Here is a 17534-nt window from a genome sequence, read left to right on the forward strand (position 1 = left end):
CCAAAAATCATGTGTGATTGAACACCCAAATTTGACTGAATAGTTACTCTGTGCCCAGCACTATGCTAAGTGCTAGTACATACTAATATTTTTTCATTTCAACAATTCTGATATATATTATATTAGGTACTAATATTATCCCAATCTGACAGATGAGGAAATTAAAACCTAGATACTAATATGAATGATATTATTCCTTTGTTTTGAAACAAGAATACTGATTTTGAAGGCCCGTGCCATGGCATTTGATTTTTATCCTATAAACCAGATATTTGCAAACTTTGTTTGCAGCCATCTTAATCTCTGAAATGATTTTCACTGGGATTCTCAGCCTAAAGAAATATTTGAATAACATTCTCTTTATTAAATGGTTATATATCTTTAAATATTTATGTCCTAAAAACTTAGTAAACATTTCCAAAAATAATACACATAGACTGAAAAAAAAACTAACATTTTTATTTCATCTTTAAGTAGCCACATTACTTACCAACGGGACGTGCTTAGTTGGCCACTAAATATCTTTATAGTCTTTAGAGTCAGATTGGATGCTGCCACCTTCCATTTCTGTTTTAATTCTAACGTGATACTTGTTTTTTGTTTTTGTTTTCAATTACAGCAACCACTGGAAAATCAACTACACAAAATATGGCACCATCAAAAGGAATGCAGCCAATATAATGTTGAAAGTGAAATACCTCAAGCTGGTAGAGAGGGTGTTCAACAGATTTATTGCTTTGTTTCCCCCAAAACATTTTAAATACTTCACCATACCCGTGTGAGTCCATGGCAGTGTCTCGGGCACTGTAGTTTGGGAACCACAGCTCTAGTCAATGAGGAATCGTGGAAAGGTTTGAAGCAGGAAGATGACATGAATCATATATAGTTCTAAAAAGATCACTAATCATTAGAGAAATGCAAATTAAAACTACAATGAGATATTATCTCACACCTGTCAGAACAGCTGTCATCAATAAATCAATAAACAAGTGTTGGCAAGGATGTAGAGAAAAGGAAACACTTGTGCACTATTGATGAGAATAAAGATTGATGCAGCCACTCTGGAAAGTAGTATGGACTTACCTCAAAAATTTTAAAAAGATCTGCCTTTTGACCCAGCAAGTCCACTTCTGGGAATATATCCAAATGGACCCAAAACACTAATTTGAGAGAACATAAGCACCCCTATGTTCATTGCAATGTTATTTACAATTGTCAAAGAAGCCATTTTCCCCCCTAATATGGGACATTGAAAAATTAATATCTGCCTTTTGTCATCTAGTGGTTATGGATTGAATGATGTCTTTTAACCCTGTTGCCAAACCTGTTGCCCCCAGAACACAACAAGGACACCAGCCTGTTAAACCAAGCATGCTGTTGTCTGGGGACAGCCAACTGACCTGGAGTCTGCACGATCCTTCTCCATGTGGGAAGGCCACCCTCCCCTCCACACCCCCACTCTTATTAGGGATTTCTGGACCCAAGGGTAGGTAGGATGATGACCACGCCCAGCCTGAAGCAGCTAGAGGAGCACGAGACCTTCACCTGTTGTCCTTTGTAAGACTATAGAGGATCTTGGGTCTGAGAGGGTGGAACTGTTACGGAGCAGGGGTCCCCCCACAAAAAATAATAAATAAATAAATAAATAAATAAATGGAAGCAGCCCAAGGGCTCATCTGTAGATGAGTGGATAAAACAACTTGAGACATTTACACAATCGGATACTACTCAGTCGTGAAAAGAGAAAAAATTTTTACCTCTGTGACAACATAGATGAACCTGGAGAACATTATGCTAAGTGAAATAGCCCCTCAGAGAAAGACAAATACCATATAATTTCACTTGTATGTGGAATCTAATGAACAAATTGAATTAAGAGGCAAAATAGAGACAAACTCAGATACAGAGAAGGATGACAGCTATTGGCAAGGGTGGGAGGTTAGGGGGTGGAGGGATCAATCAAAAGAAAAAGGACTCAGGGACATGGAGAACAGTGTGGTGATTGAAGGAGAATGGTGGGTATAAGATGGTTAAATGGTAATGAAAATTTAAACAAAACTTAAAAAAAAAATCCTCTGTGGTATTACCCATATGTCATTCATGTCATAATCTAATGGAAGTCTCTGAGACAAAGGGTCTGTTTCTGCTCCACACAGTCATTCAGAAACTGAGGACTTTTTTTGTCCCCTGGCTTTCCCAACTTCCAGGGACTTAGGATCCTCTACTGGATCCTTTGGATCAAGGTGGTAGGCACAGGAAGAGTGACAGAGTATAGAGGTTAGTTGAGAAGGTTTCAGGTGCCAGGGACAGAAGCGGATGCAGGTACCATTGACCACAACCTGGTGATACAAGGTCACCTATCTGGGAAATGTAGCTTTTCTGTGAGCTGAAAAATAAAAATATGTGGGGTTTGGTATACTATACACATAGCCATTGTAAATAATTAAATCTTGATTATGGAAAAGGTATATATAAAAATTAAGCAAGAGTCTATGGAAGGCACATAAGAACACAGAATGAAATAGCTTAAACTAGTTCTAAATTTCAATTTAATGTTTTTTGCTGTAAGTTATGTCACATGGAGAGCAAGTGTGTGCATGCCCACAGGAGGATGTTATAAAAATCTTAGACAAAATCCAAACCTACATCTCCAAGACTACCATACTTCCTCCTATAATACCTAATCGCTTTTATCTTCCCATTGGTTTCTTCTTCAGATCACATTTCTTCCTTTGGTATGAATCCTCTATCCCAAACACATTCCACTTTTAACTACTTTTCTAAACATGGTATTGAGTCCATTCTCACTACACTGCTTCACTGGAAATGTCACACCAGAAAGATACACCTGTGAATCAAGAGAACACCCTCTACACCAGTTATATTTGAACCGACAGAAGATGGATGGATGCTTAACCCCTAATAGGCCAGGCAGGGTCATTGGTCTAGGAATGTACAGTTGAGACTAAAGTCTGTCAGTAGTGCACAGGGATGGACATAAAGGGTCTAGTTGCCTGCCTGGTGAAGTGCCACCATTAATTCAGTACAATTCAAAGTTATGGCAGAGAATTAGCCAGGAGTCATGCAAAGTAAAATGCTGTGAATGAAGCAGACATGCAAGCAGAGAAAACACGATAGAATAAGTGCTGCAGAAAAAGAGAAACAAAAAAGGGTTTTCTGAGACAATGAAACCCAGCTGCACCATCTGCCATTGGGTTCCATGAGTATCCCCTGCCAGGGTCCCTAACCCTACCATCTTCTCAGACAAGAGCACTGGCTCCACCTCCACACAAGAGCAATGACCTCACTACACTAACCAGATGTCCAACTTCAACTTGGAGCACCAGGCCCACATCAAACAAACTGAGCTATGTGACCTGAAGCCCAAGGAGGCAGAGCCCAAGGGTGAGATGCTTGGGGAGGTGGGGGAGTGATGGGTGATGGAGGTGCATGTGAGTTTATGGGGAGGGGTGGGAGCGAAACACACAAGGAGCAGCCATAGAGCCTGGCCAGGAGGCAAACGCACAGGGAGCACCCGCAGAGGCTGGCCAGGAGGCAAATGCACAGGGAGTACCTGCAGAGCTGGGCCAGGAGGCAAACGCACAGGGAGCACCTGCAGAGCTGGGCCAGGAGGCAAACGCACAGAGCACCCACAGAGACTGGCCAGGAGGCAAACGCACGGAGCACCCGCAGAGGCTGGCCAGGAGGCAAAGGCACACGGAGCACCCGCAGAGGCCGGCCAGGAGGCAAACGCACAGAGCACCCGCAGAGGCTGGCCAGGAGGCAAACGCACGGAGCACCCGCAGAGGCTGGCCAGGAGGCAAATGCACAGGGAGCACCCGCAGAGCCGGGCCAGGAGGCAAACGCACAGGGAGCACGCGCAGAGGCTGGCCAGGAGGGAAGACCAGCCCCAGACCAACCACCTGCTGGACTGCCTGCTGGTAGGACGTCCTAGGGTGGGTCCCGGGCGGCAGCTGTGTTCTGTCTTAGGGGGGATGTCACATGGAAATGCAGGCACATGGGTGACTGTCTCTTCTCTCCCAAATCCAGCACCAGCCCATGAGGCAGAGGCGGTTGCCTGCTTCACCACCTGTCACACATCCCAAGGACCCAACGCCAGGGCAGCAGCAGGCCACTCCAGACCTAGAGCGGTATCTATCCCCCTTGGTTGTGCTGCCTCCAAAAGCTGCTCCGGCTGCAGCTCAGGGACAGTCTGTGCAGCATCACCTGACCTGACTGAGGCCCCACCACCCCCTGTCTAAGGAGCCCTCCCTGGAACCTGCCCTGGCTCCTGCCTCAGAGGAGGAGCTGCCTCTGGAAGATGCAGCAGGGCCAGGTTTAGAGCTGCTCATTGAAACTCCTCTTTCTTTCCCATCACAGGAGTTTGTTCCATCCTCACTCAATGACCTCCTGCTACTGTCCTTCACTGTTACGCTTTTCCTCTCTCCATGACGTGATCAGTTTTTTATTTTTTAAATTTTGTTAGTTGGGGTGTTTTGGGTATTTTTTCTTTCATTCTTTTCTTTTTTCTATTCTTAGCCTTAGTTTTCCCATGGTTGACTCATGATAATTAATAAATAAAAGTACTGTTTACATTTTAATCTGTGCCTTTCCTGAACATGACGTACACTCACAACGCTGTGCAAGCGTCACCACTGTCCAGTAGCAGGATGTTCCATCAGCCCAAGAGGAAACCCTGTGCCAGAGGTACTCATGCCCCACTCCTTCTGCCCCTGGTGACACCCCTGATGTGCCTTCTGTCTCAGCTCCTTTGCCTTTTCTGGATGTTTCCTATAAACGGAACCTTACAATAGATGCCTTTTCATCTCTGGTCACATGCTTTTATTTGTTTTTTTTTTTTTTTTTTTTTTTATCTGAAATAGCACTCCTGTTGTTTGAAAGGAAAATTCCAGATGGATTAGTGATCAGATGTAGAACATAGACACCATTCTAGTAAGTGTGTACATCATCTCGGGGTAGAGACTACTGTGCTAAGTGTGACCCCAGGGTCAGAAGCCAGTCAGGTGACAGCTGGCTCTTCCTGTGCCCAAAACAAAAATGAGAAAGATGTAGAAATCGGGGAAGACAAACCACAAGCTGGGAAGCATTCCTCACAGCCCAAGGCCAGAGAAGGTTTAACATCCCTGTGGCACAGAAAACTCTCCCAAATCAGTGTTTTGTAAAGGGACACAGGATAAGCACATGCACTTTCAATGAGAGGCACTGGCCATGCCTCTACACGCAGAAATACCCAACATTCCCAATGGGGACACACACTGTCAACACTGGGGAGAGATCACTGTCACCATAAGACTGGCAGGCACCCAGCCCTGGGGACAAAGTAAGGAACCAGAGGCCCCAGCAGGTCCCCTGGAGAGAAAGGGGAAAGGGCCCTCCTCTGGGAGAATAGTGTGCAGGACCCATCCAAGGCCCACAGGTGGTCACCTCACCTGGCAGTGTGCATCCTAGGAAGCCACCCAACAGAAATTCTTGCACAATTGTTCAAAGGCATATTTTTGAGACTACCCATCAAAGCAGTGATGAAATAGCCGAGAATTAGAAAAAACACTCATGTCTATGGAGAGGGGATGGTACCCATTAATCCAGGTCTACATGGATGAGGGAAGCTGAGCAGCTGCTAAAGTGGGTGCAGGGGTCTCTACGTGCTGACACATAAAGACCTCATGGGTCTTCTCACATGAGACATGTGGATCATCTGTGTGCATCCAGAGTCCCACCTGTTAGACCACATACATGTGATTTCAACAGGCAGACACACATCTGTGAAAATGAATCCACATGTGACAGAGACAAGCAAATGAGAGAGGCAGAACCTGATACCAACCTGGCCATTCACGATGGTCACCCCTGGGGTGGGACCTGTAAATCTCTTATTGTCTCCTTGAGGTGATGTCTAAATTTTTTACAATACATGTATGACTTTGATCGTTCTAAAAATGTTCAATGTTTTCCATTTGTCACTCATCTATGGAGTAAGTCCGTTACTTAGTTTTTATTTTTAAAGGATTAGCACAAGAAAAGCAAAGGTTTATTGTAGTACAATAATGAATTCTAAAGCCATTCATAATCAAGTCAAGAACTAAGTCCTTCCAGGGGGAAGAACCCTGACAGGGGTGCCCACCGTTCCTGTCCTTCCCCTGTGTGTGCACATTGTGCCAGCATGTGCATGTGTGTACACCTGTGTGCCCATGCTCATGGGTGCCTGTGTGGGTGTCTGTGCATGTTCACATGTGTGCATGTACACGAGCACTTGGGGGCATGGGGCAGGGAGGATTCCCAGGGGTGTGCCCTTCCAGAACCCCACTTCCTGGGCATCTTCTGTGTCACTATGTCAGAATTTTTGTAGCCCCTCATGTGGAACATGAGAGACATTTCTGATTTTTCACCCCCATCTTTGGGCTGAAGAGAACAGCTACATCGATACATCTTTATTTATTTAGGACAGGGCTCTAGAAGTGAAGATTCTCAATCTAATGTAAGCACAATTTTAAGGTGTCACATGTAGCCCTGGATGGTATGGCTCACTTGGTTGGAGTGTCAACCCATAAACCAAAAGTCACGGCTTTGATTCCCAGTTAGGGCATGTGCCTAGGTTGTGGGTTCCTCCTCGGATGCAGCACATATGAAAGCGAACTGATTGATGTTTCTATCTCACATCATTGTTTCTCTCCTCTCTCCCTCTCTCCTCTGATCTTGGGTACAAAAAAAAATAATTAAATATGTAAAATTTAAATATAAGGTGTTGGGGGTAGTTCCTTATACCCGAAGTCACTTTGTCTATTTTGAACACTGTTAGGGAAAGCGGGCTTGCTGAAACCTGGGGGAGGGAGGGAGAAGGAGGAGATACAGATGCCTGGGAATGACATGCCCAGCTGAAAGTTCGTATCTATCCTGCCTCTGTTTTGTCTCATGTCCCCCCACCAACTCCTAGGCCACAACAGCCCCATGCTGCTCCATAAGTCAGCTGAGCAGCCTGGCCCTGCCCTCCAGGACAGACTGTGCCATCCTGCCCATTCTGGCCTGCTCCCTCTCCCTCCCGGCACACAGCCCCTTCATCTCTGTCCCCAAAGCACTTCTGGGGAGGCTCACCAGTCACAGGGACCACCATGGAGAAGCTCTATCTGGGTGAAGATCTCAGTTGCAACAGCCAGACCCACTTGAGCTTGTGTGAATGGAAGGAACCTTACAAGGGGCCTCATGGAAGGTGCCAGAAGGTTAAAACATGAGGCTGGAGACCTTGGGGCAGGCCACAGCACCCAATCCACAGAGGTCCTCTAGCAGTAGCCTCTTCCTGGCCTTGTTCCAGCCCCCCACCCTCACACCCAGCACAGCCAGCTCCTCTGAGGGGTGCTCTGCTCATTGGGGCTGAGGGAGAGAGCCCTTATCTCCTTCACAGTCAGGTCAGGACTGCATACCTTCTCCTAAAATGGTCTTGTGTTTATAAACATAGAAACTGAAAAGAAAATTTATAAAGAAATATAACTATTGAGGAATAAACACTGAAAAAGGGGCAAAGATTTTCTGAGTTTAAATAGACATATCAGATTACAACATAAGGGAGAGGAAAAATGGAATAAGAATCCATTAAAAAGGGGTATTTATATGTGAGGCATTTGGTAGTAGAGGTCTTTCTAGGAAAGTCTAATAAAATTAGTTAGGCTCATCTGTCTCCATGTGCCTTTTCCCATATACAAAGGGGAAATAGAATTTCTAATTAAAAAATATCTTTCTCTGTACTTGGAGCTATAAACAGGCAAGACGTCACTGGCACTACCCCTCCTTTCATGACTCCTAGAGATAAAATAAACTCTATAGAAATGAAATATTATTAATTATAAGGCAACCAAAAAACAGCAACTTAAATATTAACTCTATAAATATTTAATTTAAATATATTCTCACAAGTGGTTAAAACACACTTTCAAAATGCATAAAGCTGTGAGCTGGTTTTCATGGGAGCCCAGAAATAGTATGCCTGCCTATTAATAAGCTAGTAAATTATTAAATTGGGTTCTTTCTCCATTTAGTTGCAAAATATATGCATTTCTTAGCTTACATAAGGTTTCTTAGTGTCTTCTTAAGGATTCTACTTTGTCAAAATGTAGAGTAAGTATAAGATTTACACACTTAATCACAACGTAAGTCATTTAACCCTTTTTCAACTGTGCACAGTTAAGTCAAAACAACTTCCTGAATGATTAATATAGCAGAGCTTTTATTTATATGTTTGTTTTCAAAAATGATACTCATATAAAACCTTAAATATAATTCTAAATCAAGAATTTTCTCATACTTTCTAATTTAGAATCCTTAACTCATTGTCAGTCTTTATAATATAGAAGTTCATTATTTAAAAAAGCCTGTTGCAGTCAAGATGGTCAAGTAGGTAAACGCTGTGCTCACCTCCTTCCATGACCATATCGAAATTCCAACTAAATTATATCATAGAACCACCCCTGAGAACCACCTGAACACTAGCTGAATAGAACTCCTATAAATAAAAATATAAAGAAGAAGCCACAACAAGACTGGTAGGAGGGGTGGAGATACAAAACTGGCTGGGCCCACATCTATTTGTGGTTGCTAAGAATTGGAAAGTATATCTTGGCCATGGAGGTCTCCCGCGAGGAGCCAATGATCCCAGCTCTACACCAGGCTCCCCAGCCCAGACCACAAGTGCCAGATAGAGGAATCCCCACAGCATCTGTTGTGAAAAGAAGTAGGGATTCCATCTGGCTGAGACGAGGGGCATTTCTTGTCCCAGGCATTTCTTTTAAAGGGCTCAACCATGGGCTTACATGCTGATGGACTCACTCACTCTGAGCTCCAATGCTGGGCCAGCAGCTCAAAAAGCTATAAGTACATATGAAGAGGAACAGAATTGTCTGTTTTCAGGGTGAGGGCTGGAGGAGCAGCTCTCTCAGGAGTAAAGGGCTGGCAGGTGCCATTGTTGCTTTTTGGAGCCTGCCTCCCACCCACCCAGCCTGTAGGAACAAGCAGGCTCCAAATCTGAGTCTTGTTCAGACACACCCCACCCTGGAGGTTCCTTGAGAACTTGCCCCACCCAACTTGTGCACAGGCTGGAATCTCCTTCAGCCCATGCTGTGAACTTCCCTAAAGTCTAAGAAAATAATCCACACACAGCAAACAAAAAGCATCTGGCTTTGGGGTGCCCTGAACCTGACCTAAGTGCTCCCCAGCCTGGCTCTAGCCACAACCAGCCTCAGTTTACAGTACATCCTCTCCCATGTACCTTGAAGCCCAGCACAAGCAGATACCAAGTACAGATTACTTTGCAGCTCCTACCAGGTGGTCCAGGCTGGGCACAGGCAGCAGATGACCTGGGTCTGTACTGAAGCCCCTCCCAAGAGGCCTTGAAACCAACATACCTGGAAGCTGGCATCAGACTACACCAGGGCACCACCCAATTAGCTCCACAAATAACACATCCAAAGGGTAGACTCAGCAGATATCACATCTCCACTACAGCAAATCTCACTCCTTGGGATCAGCCCACACACAACAGCTCCTCTGCTGAAGTCATGACCACTCCTCACAGTTAGTCAGCCTGAGGGTTAATTCTACCCACTGACATGCCAACAGCAATCAAGAAAACTCCATGATCCATACAAAGCACACTCCTGGAGCACAGCTCAGCTGACCAAAGAGACTGCATCACTGGACCCCACAGGATAGCTACTACCTTAGGCCACCCTGCCAAGACTAAGAGTCCTAGCAGATATACCAGTTATGTAGAAACAAACACATGGAGGCAATCAAATGAGAAGATGAAGAAACATAGCCCAAATGAAAGAACAGCACAATACTTCAGAAGAAAAAGAGAGAGAGAAAAAAAAAATAAATAAAAAAATAAAATAGGGACAAGTAATCTACCAGATAGAGCTCAAAACTCTGGTTATAAGGATAATCATTACACTTAGAAAATAAATAAATAAAATCAATGGGAGTTCACACAAAGAGATAAAAACCATAACAAAGAACCAGTCAGAAATGAAGAATACAATAACTGAAATGATGAATACACTATATGGATCAAGAGCAGACTAAACAAAGCAGAGCACCAAATCAGCAATCTGGAAGACAATGTAGTGGCAAACACTCAACTGGAACAGCAAAAATAAAAATGAATTTAAAAAATGAGGATAGTTTAATAGACCTCCAGGACAACATCAAATATAAAAATATTTACATCAGAAGGAGAAGAGAGACAGCAAGGCATTGAAAACCTACTTGAAAAAAATAAGGACTGAAAACTTCCCTAACCTGATGAAGGAAAAAGACATACAAGTTCAAAAAGTACAATGTCCCAAACATGATGAACCCAAAGAGGCTCACACCAAGACCCTTCATAATTAAAATTCCAAAGGTTAAAGACAAAGAGAGAATCTTAAAAACATCAAGATAAAAACAGTTACCTCTAAGAGAACTCCCATAAGACTGTCAATTGATTTCTCAACAGAAACTTTTCCAGGCCAAAGAGATTGAAGTTGAAAAATAAGAAACTACCATCAAGATTACTCTACCCAGCAGAGCTGTCATTTAGATTTGAAGGAGAGGTAAAAAGCTTCCCAGACAAGGAAAAATTAAAAGGAATGCTTCACCATCAAACCTATATTATAAGATATGTTAAAGGGACTTCTCTAAGAGGAAGAAAAAGTAAAAAATATGAATAATAAAATGGCAATAAGTACATACCTATCAATGAGTACTTTAAATGTAAATGGATTAAGTGCTCTAAAGAAAAGAAAACGTATAGTGTGGGGGAACAGGTAAAGAAGTAAGGGGATTAAAAAGTACAACAAGTACTTACAGAATGGCCATGGGGATGTAAAATACATATAGGAAATGGAGTAGCCAAAGAACTTATACCCATATCCCATGTACACAAACAATAGTGTGGGGATTGCATGAGGAAATGGGGATGCTGAGTGGAGGGGGACAAAATGGGGAATAATCAGAACTGTAATAGCATAATTAATAAAATATAATTTAAAGAAAAACATACAGTGGCTGAATGGATAAGACAAGACTCATACATATGCTGCCTACAAGAGACCTACTTCAGATCGAAGGACACACAAACTAAAATTGAAGTGATGGAAAAAAATATTTCATGGAAATGGAATTGAAAAAAAAGCTGGGGTAGCAATACTTACAATAGATGAAATAGATTTTAAAACAATGGTTACAACAAGGCACAAATAAGGACATTTCATATATAATAGCCAAAATATGGAAGCAATCTAAATGTTCGTCAACAGACAATTGGATAAAAAATATGTGTTACATACATAAAATGGAATATTACTTGGCCATAAAAAGAATGAAATCTTACTATTTGCAAAAACATGGATGAACCTAGAGGGTATTATGCAAAGTGAAATAAATCAGGCAGAGAAAGACAAATACCAAGTGATTTCACTTCTGTGTGGAGTCTAAATAACAGACTACATGAACAAACAAAACAAGAACTCACAGATACAGAGAAGAAACTGGTGGTGGCCGGATGGGAAGGGGTCAGAGGATGGATGAAAAAAATGAAGGAATTAAGAAGTGCAAAGTGGCAGTTACAAAACAGTGATGGGGATGTAAAATAAGGTATAGGAAATATAGTCAATAATATTGTAATAACTATGAATGATGCCAGGTAGGTATGTAGTCTATTGGGGGTAATCACTTCATAAGGTATAGAAGTCTAACTACTGTGTTAGACTAAGATAGTATTGAATGTTAACTGTAACTGAAATTTTTTTAATTATAAAAAAGCTCATAGGTTTTTCTAAATTGCATAATTAATTCCTAGATGATATACAATAGTTCAAAGATAATTTTTTATTAAATAGAAAAAAGTACTTAAAGTCAATGATGTCTCCCAAAAGATATATGGAATTTCACAGCTTATAAGGATGTCTGGTACTAACTCAGTTTTTCCAGATAAGATTGAGTCCTTAACCCTCTCTTTAGTAGCACCTTGAAAGTCAATTCACTGTGGTTAATACATATTTAATAGCTAATTTGTACTAGATTCCACACTACTAAACTGAGGCTCCATTTTACCATGCTTTCATTCCATCACCATCTAATGAATACGTACAGGCAACTCCTGCATACACAACATTGTAAAGTACAAAAAGAAATCTAGGAAAACAGCATACCTACCCTCAGGGAACTATCTCATGGCAACGTGTGCCAAAAAAGTTTTAACTAGTGTTGACATCAGATTAGATGTAAGAGATTATATATTACTCATTTGTAATATATACACACTCATCTGTGTGATATACAGGCTTCTCATAGGCACCCAAGGAATGCTTGGGGTGCTGAATGGTACTATGAGCAACTTTTTACTTTATGGATATGACAAAGCATGAGAAGGGAACTCTTTCTATTTCTAAAATAATTTCCAGGAGGGGAAACTGATGCTTTCTATGTCAATTACTGTTATGCCCAACTCCCAAGAGTCACTGAATTTATGCCAAACTATTGTGCTCAGTTGTTCTCAAAATCACTTATTTATACCTAACCTGCAAAGTCACATACTGATTCAATATATGAGTCAGATTAAATTTTTATAGTTTATGGTGAAACATAATGTAATTAAAATATGTTCTTAATCACTTTCTGGTTACATGGTTAACTGGTTTCTATGAAATATCTCTTTTAGAAGTATTACCTGACTCAAGTGTCACCAGCTCTTTATCTGATGGAAAGATTGTAAAAAGATGATTTTTGTGTTTGTGATTATGTTGAAAGAAAGAGACCTAGTTTTTAATTACAGTTTGGCCACATGCCAGTTGCTTCATTATAAAGTACTTCATTATTATGAGAGCTACATATCTAATAGAGACTAAATAAGACATCATATACATCATATACATATGAGCTATTAGTGTACTACCTGGCATATAGTAGAGGCTTCAAAAATAGTAATTACCTTTCTCCTTCTGTGGAAACATGGATTTATCCTCAAGAGGTTTACTCAATAGTTAGAAAATCTGGTCAATTATTTTCCCTGCCAGTGGTGCATTGAACGAAGCTTATCAAAATAGCTTTTGTGTTTGCCCTTCTTTATCCTGAATCATTAAAGATAATTGCCATTACACTGGGAATAATAGAGCAAACTCCAAATGTCTATATAAAACAAAAACAAAATATATACATATATATAACTTAGTGTCACAAATCAACTCCTACACAGGTTTTTAACTTGTTTTCTATGTAAGTGTAGTTTTAAAAATCTACACAGTTAAAAAAAATAAACAGCAGTTATTTAAATCCCACAGAACAAAGGTCATTTCAGAAATTCTTTGTATGTCCAGAATAATAGAAATCTGCCAATAAATATTAGTAAGTATTTTATGCCTTAACATTACCTACTATTTTTTGATCAGATGGAAAGGACAACAGACTATTTGAGTAAGTAGGGCTACATAATTAACATGAAAGTAAAAAAAAAAGAAAATTCTGGACGAATACTGGAAAAAATCAATATGCAAGATCTCCAACACATAAGAGTATTTAAAGTAGTAATAGCAAATAATTTTGAAGAAGTATTTAATGCCATTTTTATTTAATTCTTGCTTTTAGTTTGTACTCCTCAAAGTTAAAGTATTTATTAGTTCAGAAGAAAAGCAGACTCTGACAAAAAATAATAATATTCTACTTTTAATTTCTAAAATAGGTTCTTAATATCTATTTCAGAGACAATGCTGTGAGACCCAAAGCTCTTATTTGTAAGAGCCAGGTGTTAAGAAAATGGATTTATGAGGTCCAATGAGTCAATGTTGGAAGGTTCAGCACACAAATAATCAAGGTCAACTGTAGAATATGGAATGCAGATATTTTTATTATAAGTGATTTTTAAAAAGCTCTTACCAACTGTAATGCACAATGAGAAGATTGTAAAGGTAGAAGTCTAGCATTAAGATACTGCCTGTATGACTGAGAAAGGCCTGGGGTGAAGATAAGGGCCCAAGAGAAAATTGTGTCAGCTCCAGATAGACTGAAAGGGAACCTAAAATAGAGGACTTGTGCCCTGGCTCATATTTGGGCCTCTGAGAGGAGAATACTTGCTGGTCATCATGAAGCTGAAGTAGACATATGCAGAGTTTCTGAACTTTGAGGCCTGAGGCTATCCTAGACTCCAGGGACACGGAGCAGCCAGTGCCAACCAATGCTCAGACTAGAGTAAGTCTAGTTACGTCACCCACAGTGGCCTGAGGGAGCATAGAGGACATCCTGAATACTCCCTCTCATGTTACCGCCCCCCCCCCCAGGGTGTCAGGTAAGCTTCCCCTCTTTCCCAAAAGAAGGAAAGGAAAAGGGGAAGGGGTGGTAGAAAAGGATTCTGGACTCATTGTCTTAGATTAGAGACTAAAGTATATCAAGAGAAAAAATGAATTACTTTGAAAAAGTAAGACAAAGTTTCTCTTCCCCACCATAATAATGGGAGCTCATAATCAAGTTGAGTTTAATTTCAGAAAACAAAGTCAAATTTCTATATATCTGCACCCTGCAGAGTAAATTCTAATGAATTACAGTTTTTTCCCTTGATTTTATTTGAACACTAGAAGAACAGAGAAGCAAAAATACTCAGTAAGAGCCTCAAGATAAAGAAGTAAAAAGTAGGCAAGAACTCATAGTGGACTCAGGTAAAAGATATGGGGGCCATCCTCATCCCAGTAGTCATAATCCCATGCATTTCTTGGCACATCAATGGTTTTAAGTTTTTATCTCATTACTGGAAAGAAGAGATGAGCTTCCTGAGGGAGGAAAGAGGAACAGTTCACCCTAGAGAAGAAAACTCAGCCCTTATCCACCATTAGGCAAAATGAAATCTAAAAGTTTAGCTTATCTCATTAGCTTATTAAAATATAATGGTCCAAAGAATGAAAATCTATTATCAAGACCACAGGAGAGAGGGAGGCAATGGAAAAAAAGAAAAAAGAAAAAAAAAGACCACAGTAGAAAATGTAGAATATAAAGGTTTTTACATTATTTTAAATGGCTTTTTAACAGAAGTACTTACAGAAAATAAAACTATGCTGTATGTTCATTATATTACAATGATTATTCAAAGATTGTTACTATGAATTATAACCTCCCCCTAATAAACTGCTCTCAGATTTATACAAAAGCACATGTAACATAAACATACCTGCGAACACTGAGACACACACATCTTGGGGTCTAATGGAGAAAATTCCTGACTTGAAGAAATTGCACACATAATTGATGTAACAAATTAAGCTTAATGTACCTACAATAAATTACATAGTTATACATAGTTATATAATGATATTATATAGTAATAAAGTTACATTGTAGCTTAGCTAAATTAACATGCCAAGATAACAGTAATTAGAGTTCTCTAAGTGTAATTTTGATTTTGGTTTTGGTTTTCACATAGATTCTTTCTTTCTTTCAAACTAGTGCTGACTTTGAAAACCTGCAGTGTGGGCCCACCTCATTCAATAGAGGGTGAAGTTCCAAAATGCTTTCTGTTCAGTGAGATGAGAAGTCTGCCTCTTTAGGACTGGCTTAAGCTGTAAATAAGCACAGTCTCACAAGGCATCAGCCACATGATAACTAGAATAAAGATTTACAAATTTCAAAAAAGTCCAACCTCATATTTATTGTGAATGTAATCCTGTCATTAAATCAAGTTCCATTTTTAATTAAGCCTTATTCCCAAGACCCCACATTGAAAATAGTGCTTAATAAATAGATATAAATACAAAATATGGTACTAAAAATTAGGTCAGCAATTATATTTTCAAAAGTTATTCTTTAGAGCAGGCGTCTGGCCTACAACAGTCTCCCTTGAGGCATACTTAATATTTCAGAATAAAGTACAAAAGTAATGTAGATATGGAGTGAATTCATATGTAGACAGAATGGGGTTCATTTGGTTTGGCTCTGTGGCTTGAGTCTCTAGTTTTGATCATAGTGCCTTCTCCCACATATAAGATTCCAAGAGCTTCTTAGACACCATCATTACCGTGAAAAATTGTTCAATTTATAGAGCATTTTGTGTAGGAACTATGCTAGGGACTTGGTCTTCCTTATCTCGTTTGATTCTTGGACTATCCTTACGAGACAGAAACTGTTCCCTCATTTTACAGGTAATAAAATTGAGGTGGAAGAGAACAATTTGCCCAAACCTACTTGGTGATGAGAATCCAGATACATCTGTGAAGACCTTGCTCTTCTTATTACACCAGCAAGAGAGATATGAACATTTGGTGCAGTGAGAAAACCAGACATGTTTTAAAAGGTTTAATTATAATTTAAATACATTCAGAATGCTGTGGGATCAGAGGAAGACCAAGAGCCCAAACAAGAACCAAGATTTGAACTGCTAGGATTCACTGAGCTGGAGGATGGCAAGCCTCATTAACTGACTGAATTTATCATTCCAGGGGAATATGATGCAGAAAACTGCCCACATTCATCTAATTTATGTTTGGCTTTTGGATACTGCAGTTGCTATTTTTCTCCAATTTAAGGGCTTAGTAAATAAAATTTTAGAAAAATATGAAAAAGAGCAGCAAAGATAGAGCTTTCTGAAGCTGACTGATGCTGTTAGAAGTGGTTAGAGTGACAAATTTTGATTGAAATATTATATATTATAGTTTGTTTCTATACAATTAGATGTCCACATAATTTAATGGGCTCCAATGTAACTAAAAGCACAACTCCCCAAAATACCTCAGTGTGTAAAGAAAGGTTCACAGTGAATTGAAGGGTCATTATTTAGTCTGCTAGGAATGCCCAGGCTAATGAAGTAGCTAACAGCTGAGATCAGAGAAAATGCAACTCCTTCACACCGCAGCCATGCTGTCTGCAGCTGCGCACTGCAGTCAGGAGTAGTGGTTTCCAAAGCAAGGTTCCAGAACCAGCGTCAGCATCACCTGGGAACTCATTAGAAATGCAGATTATCGGGCCTCTCAACCCAGATGTACAGTATTTCCATCATAAACTCTAGGGACAGGACCCAGCAATCTTCAACAGACTTTCCAGGTGATTCTTATGCAGGCCAAATTTTGAGAACCACTGATCTAGGGAGATTTTATAATATGACTGTGCTAGGTTCCACCCGGCAGCATCAGATTTAATTAGTCTGGGGTGGAAATCATGCATTCCACCTCCCACCCCAAAGCTGTCTAGGATTTTCTAATGTCTCAGCTACAGTTGAGAACCATTGGCCTGTTTTCTTTTATGATCTGTTCCAAATGGTACTAGTACACATATTATTCCTCCCAGAATATACTATAGAAAAAATATCTGGCTGAATTGAGCACACTAATGTTTTCCCTCTCTTGGTAATTCTGATCTCTAGAGAGTTCAATTACTGGGTCCGTGCCTGACAGATGGCAGCTTCAGTAACTAACATCATAATAACAAGGAAATCATAAACAGCTTCCAGGATGTGCCTTGTGATTCAACTGTCTTAGAAAATCACATCAGATATATAGAGACAAGAAAAAGAC

This window comes from Furipterus horrens, unplaced genomic scaffold (genome assembly GCF_987537825.1).
Source record: "Furipterus horrens unplaced genomic scaffold, mFurHor1.1.pri manual_scaffold_4, whole genome shotgun sequence".
NCBI classification, from domain to species: Eukaryota; Metazoa; Chordata; class Mammalia; order Chiroptera; family Furipteridae; genus Furipterus; species Furipterus horrens.